This window comes from Plecotus auritus (genome assembly GCF_963455305.1).
Source record: "Plecotus auritus genome assembly, chromosome: 9".
NCBI lineage: Eukaryota > Metazoa > Chordata > Mammalia > Chiroptera > Vespertilionidae > Plecotus > Plecotus auritus.
This window is the reverse complement of record NC_137783.1, coordinates 85,486,629-85,493,450: the sequence shown is the minus strand read 5'-3', so window position 1 is coordinate 85,493,450 and position 6,822 is coordinate 85,486,629.

Genomic DNA, 6,822 nt, shown 5'->3' with positions numbered 1-6,822 from the left:
CTTGTAGAGCACACCTGGCTTTAATTTATGGAATTCAATGGGATGTCTGATATGAAATCAAACAATCCTTTCAGTGTTTGTTTATTCATTTGTCTATTGATTCAGTCAGGAAATCTTGTGCCAAACCTATCCATTGGGAAAAGTCCGTTTTATTCTCACTACTTTGGTATTAATTCTGGGACTTAGAAAGTACAATGGGTAGCAGCCCCTGGAACTAACAGGTAAATAAATATGTTCTATACTGTCAGTGCAGCAAAATTTCCTCCTATGCATTACTTTTTGATAACACATTCAAAAGATAATTCTCTATCCTTTGTTTCCTATAGAGTTATCAGGTCTTTAAAACCAGAAGTAACTGTATAGTGGGGAATACTTTTGGGGGGATAAGCAAAGGCCAGTTCTAGATGTATGCTAGGTTGCACAGAGGACGATTAGGAACTAAGCAAGGGGGAGAGAATCCATCTCCTTATTCTGACACTAGGAGACTATTTCTTTGGGATATCACTGATTTTGCCTCTCTGTTCAAAGGCTCAGTTGGTTAGCCACATGCTAACCAAATGGTTCTCTTGGGGTACTAGCCTGTATTGTAATATTGCTTAGGTTATCTGTAACTCAGCTATAGGATATACAGATAGTACTTGCCTTTTGTGCAACACCTATTTTTTTTTAAATCCGGTTCTTATTGCATACTAAACATAATATTTGAACTTTTCTATCTCCATTTTGTAAAACTCTTGTTCATTTCTCATTGTAGTAATCTATAGCTAACATAACCAACTTACTTATTCAAACATTTTGTTATTTCCCTAAGTATTAGTTAAATTGAAATTTTGTTTTGGAAAAAATAAATCACTATACCTAATACTGGTAGTTCCATTTTTGGCTGATTGATGTGTGGTAATTCATTTGAGTCTCTCCAGCTTCACTCCCCATCCAACCTGGCCTTCAGGTCTCAGAATTGGGTAGGTAATTTAAACCTCAATATACAATCTATATATATAAAAGCCCAGTGACCGGAATGGCGGAATGACTGGTGGCTATGACGCTCACTGTGGCAGCCAACCAGCCTGATCTGGGCCCCAATAGGACCCCCCCCTCACTGCCCGGTCCCCAATTGGCCCCCAACACCCTGATCAGGGGCGGGGCTGGCCAGCCAACCGCCTGTGGCCCCTCCCCCCACCAGCCTGGCCCGATGGGCCCCCATCGGGGTGGGCCGGTCAGACGCCACCCATGCATGAATTCATGCACTAGGCCTCTAGTATATGTTATAATTCACAACTTTGCAGCAGGCTTAATGTCATACTTAGGTCATGCTCATTATAACTTCCATCCATTCTCTTTATTCATTTCCATATGTTACTTGACAATATTAGCTAAGTTCGTGTCCACAAGCAATGTCATTCAATTGCTTCTGACATCTTGCACATCATAGCAGACAGTGTGGATGTTACTAAATTCCAGGCAAAACTATATACCTGCTCCTTATCAGATTTTGACATGGCCCTGTATAGTATTTAACCTCATTTTCTGTCACTTTCCCCTTGCTCACTATTTCCCAGCTACTGGGTTTCTTTAGTTTCTAAACATGACAAGCTCTTTTGCTTCAGGGTTTTTGACTAGAATGTTCTTTCAGTCACTCTTTCCCTGACAAAGTCCTACTCATTCTTCAGGTCTCACTTAGCCTAGATGTTACTTCCTCAGAGAGGCTTTCTCTGACTTCTCCCACCTAAATTACATCCCTTAGACCAGTGGTCGGCAAACTCATTAGTCAACAGAGCGGCAAACTGTGGCTCACGAGCCACAGTTTGCCGACGACTGCCTTAGACTGTCTTTCAAATGGCCTTTTTGTTACTCATAACACATCAGAGTTTGTGGCTATACACTTGCTTAACGTCATATTCTATCAAATCTTCCATGAGAAAGAGAACCATCTGTTTTGTTCACCAGTATATGTCTAGCACGTGACACAGAGCCTGGCATACAATAGGCCCTTATTTTTTTATTATTTTTTATAGTAAAGGAAGAACAAGTATAGACTCCCACGAGGGGAGGGGGAAAGATCTCACAGCGTAGACTCCCATGTGGGGAAGGGGAAAGAGTCCCCAAATAGGACCTTATTGAATAAATGAATGACTTTCTGTGAGTGGGGTGGATGTGATAGAGATTTCTTCTTCCTTAATTACCACTGTTAGTAAATTATTAAGGCATAATCACTTATGGAGAATCAAGGGCCAAATTTAGATACCAAAAGGAATTTTTAAGAAGATCAACTCAGTTAAAAAGAAGACTTATGTAGATGGTGGGACTTGGAACTGTTTTCTGAATAATGAAGCAAGGTATTTCAATTTAGGAAAGAACATTTTAAAAAGGCAAAATATAGACATTAGAATATTAATAAAATAAACTGACATTTATTAAACATGCATGAACTAAGTGTCTGTATACATTATCTTATTTTAGACTCACTGCAATTTTTAAAAGGCAGTACAGCACAGGGATTAAAAGTGCACGTGTTGCCCTCACCGGTTTGGCTCAGTGGATAGAGCATCGGCCTGCCTACTGAAGGGTCCCAGGTTCAATTCCAGTCAAAGGCATGTACCTTGGTTGCGGGCACATTCCAGTAGGGGGGTGCAGGAGGCAGCTGATTGGTTTTTCTCTCATCAATATTTCTATCTCTCTCCCTTCCTCTCTGTAAAAAAACACAACAACATATATTTTTTTAAAAAGTGCACGTGTTGGGTTCAGATTAGGGCTGAGTAGTCTTGGGAAAATTATTTAACATCTCTATGACTGTGCATCTCTGTGGAGTGAGGATAATATAGCAACATCTCATAGGATTGTGGTGAGGATTTAAGAAATTGGAGTATATATATATATACACATATATATATGTGTGTATATATGTGTATATATATATATACTCCAACTTTAAAAAAAAATATATATATATATATGGTGCTGAGAATGCTCCAATACTATTCTTATTTTGTTGTTTTTTTAAAATATGTTTTATTGATTTCAGAGAGAGGAAGGGGAAAGGGAGAGATAGAAACATCAATGAAGACAGAGAATCACTGACTGGCTGCCTCTTGCACGCCCCCTACTCGGGATCAAACCAGGGACCTCTTGGTTCATGGGTCAACGCTCAACCACTGAGTCACATGGGCTGGGCAAAAACTTTTGTTTAGCTAATCCTCACCTGAGGATCTAGCTTTGGCCAGTTTAATTTTCAGCGCCCCAGCTGAAGAACCTAAGATGGGCAGAGGTAGAGATTTTTCTTTCCCTACAGTATATACTGATGTAGGGAAGGAAAAAAAAAATTTCCCCAAACCCTTCTGAGTTCTTGGCTGAGATCACTGTAATAAAAGACAGATTAACAAGAGGAAAAAACAGAAGTTTAGCAAGGATGCCCCCTCCCCTCTGCACTTGATGTCCATACTAAGTAATTTTACACCCACTGACCCCCTTATTCTACTGGTTGGCTATATATACATCCTTAGCTGTCTGCTGTATTCAGAATTGAGTCTTATCTCTCTGTCCTGAATAACCTTACCTTTTCTTACTTGTTGACATCTTAAGTGTCAGAATAATTTATTCTTTAACAATACCACACAATCAATCCTAACATTCTTTATACTTATTTAAATAAAGCTTTACATATGCAATTGATGCATATGAAAATATTTTTGATGTCATTCATAATAGAGCAAAGAAATTAAAACTATACTGAAATAGGAATTTCTAGTCAAATGGTGGCATTGATACTCGCTTCCTTCCACAACCACATCAAAATTACAACTAAGCTACAGAATAATCATCATTCAGAACCGCCTTAAACCTGGCTGAACAGAAGTCCTATAACTAAGGATATAAAGAAGAAGCCACATGAGACTGGTATGAGGGGTGGAGATGCAAAATTGGTAGTTACAGAATAGTCATAGGGATGTAAAGTACAGCATAGCGAGCATAGGTAACAATACTGTAATAACTATTATGGTATCAGGTGGGAACAAGATTTACCAGGATGACTACTTAGTAAGTTATATAATGTCTAATCACTGGATTGTACAACTGAAACTAATATTGATTGTCAAATGTAATTGAAATATAAAAAAGTATTCAAAGTAAAAAATATATATTTTGAATACATTTATTATATTACCTACTTCTTTTCTTCAGTAGGGAAAAAGGAAAAACAGAAGGGGAAAAAAAACCTAGTACCACTTCCCACCTACAAAATTTCTCACTGTCTTAAAAAAAGGATTGTTAAATATGGTAAGGGCATTTCCTCCCACCCCCTTTCCAAGTCTTTTTGTGAAAGTGGTTTTTCTTTGTTCATGATAAAGGTAAGGACATCCATTTAAAATCAATGTCTACCTATTGATAGCCTCAAGGCAGAGCATTATGCATTCTGGGACAGATAATGCATATGTACATCTTTTTCACATATGCATACAGACCTATATGCGAGAATGAAAAATGTTATGATGGCATTATTCTGACAGTTTCTAAGCCGACAAAAACTTTGTCCTTAAATGCATGTTTTATTTTCTCCAAATAAAAATTACCTTTTATTTTTCCCTAGTTTTATGCAAGAAAAAAAAAAAGCCATATTGGAGCTAAAATGGAATTTACATACATTGCTGGGTGGATTGCAAAATGCTAACAATGCTGATATTTGACCATATCTAGCAAAGTTATGAATTTATCATTAGATCTAACAATCTAATTTCTGGGAATATGTCCTAAAATAAGATTTATGTCCATAACTATTCATTACAGCACTATTTGTAATAGTAAGAGATTGGAAACCACTCAGAAGTATATCCATTAGGCAAGTAGTTGAATACATACGGTCTAGTTGAATATATTATTGGTATAGCTGCACAAAATAAGACCATATTACCCAGCTCTGCCCATGGATCAAGTTATAAAAAAAAATACAACTCAATAACAGTGAGCACCACAAACATTCAGATTATAGTTTTTAAATACCATTTTTCATTAAAGGAACCAGGGCACCCTGAATAAATGGTACATTATAGAAATGTACAAAATCAGCCTGGAAATCAAAGACTATTAGGACCATGTCAAAGGACTCAGAAACTAATGTGTATATTCCTATTAACCTAAGATTAAAAATACTTGAGCACCAATAATGGCAATAACTATAATGGATTGCAACTCACAAAATACATTTAAAACCCCAGATTAATAACTATTCACTTTTAGAGTTTTTAATCTACCAGGAATGTCTTTAATAGTTTAGGTCAAGATCTAGCTTTTAAAAAAATGTATTTTTATTGATTTCAGAGAGGAAGAGACAGAAACATCAATGATGAGAGAGAATCATTGATCGGCTGCCTCCTGCACACCACACACTGATGATCAAGCCCACAACCTGGGCATGTGCCCTGACTGGGAATTGAACCGTGACCTCCTGGTTCATGCTCAACCACTGAGCCATGATGGCTGGGCAAGATCTAACTTTTCTATTAAAATATTCATTCATTTAGCATTACTTATTGAACAGTTAATATTCTTATCACTAATATCAATGTCATATATCAAATTCATATATATGTATTACATAGATGTATATATATATTCTATATCTTTATATCTATATCTATCTACCTACCTATCTGTACACACACAACACATACTTTTTTGGGCTCCTTATCTTGTTCTTTTGTTTATTTGTCCATTCTTGTGCTACTACAATACTGTCTTTTTTTTTTTTTTTTAAATATATTTTATTGATTTTTTTACAGAGAGGAAGGAAGAGGGATAGATAGTCAGAAGCATCGATGAGAGAGAAACATCGATCAGCTGCCTCCTGCACACCTCCTACTGGGGATGTGCCCGCCCTTGACCGGAATCGAACCTGGGACCTTTCAGTCCGCAGGCCGACGCTCTATCCACTGAGCCAAACCGGTTTTGGCTACAGTACTGTCTTAATTACTGTGGCTTTATTATACAACTCATTATCTGGTAGACAAATCCCTTCAATCTTATTTTCTTCCTTAAAATTGTCTTGAATCCTGTAAATATCTTTTCTACATAAATGTGAAAACTATTAGGATGGCAACTTCAACAGAAATATACAACTTATTTTTCAAAATCACCAGCAACTCGTTCTAGCCAGTTTGGCTCAGTAGATAGAGCATAGGCCTTCAGACTGAAGGGTCCTGGGTTCAATTCTGGTCAAGGGCACATGCCTGGGTTGCAGGCTCCATCCCCAGTAGAGGGCATGCAGGAGGTAGTTGATCAATGATTCTCTCTCATCATTGATGTTTCTTTTTTTTTTTTTTTTTATTGGGACTCTCTAAACTGCTTTTATTTTATTTTACAGAGAGGAAGGGAGAGGGATAGAGAGTTAGAAACATCGATGAGAGAGAAACATCGATCAGCTGCCTCTTGCACACCCCCTACTGGAGATGTGCCCGCAACCAAGGTACATGCCCTTGACCGGAATCGAACCTGGGACCCTTCAGTCCGCAGGCTGACGCTCTATCCGCTGAGCCAAACCGGTCAGGGCATCATTGATGTTTCTGTCTTTCTCTCCCTCTCCCTTCCTCTCTGAAATCAATAAAAATATATTAAAAATAAAATCACCAGCAACTCTACACTGAAAATATGAAAAAGATTAACTGAATAAATTTAACACCAAATTACAGCTTATACAAGATTAAAGTTACAAAGTAGTATTTATTATAACTGCAAGTTATTACATACTTTTTTGGGGAAAAATATCTAAGGCTTTTGAGTGTTTGAAATTCGAATTTTCCCCTATACTTAAGTATGATCATTATCTTTTTT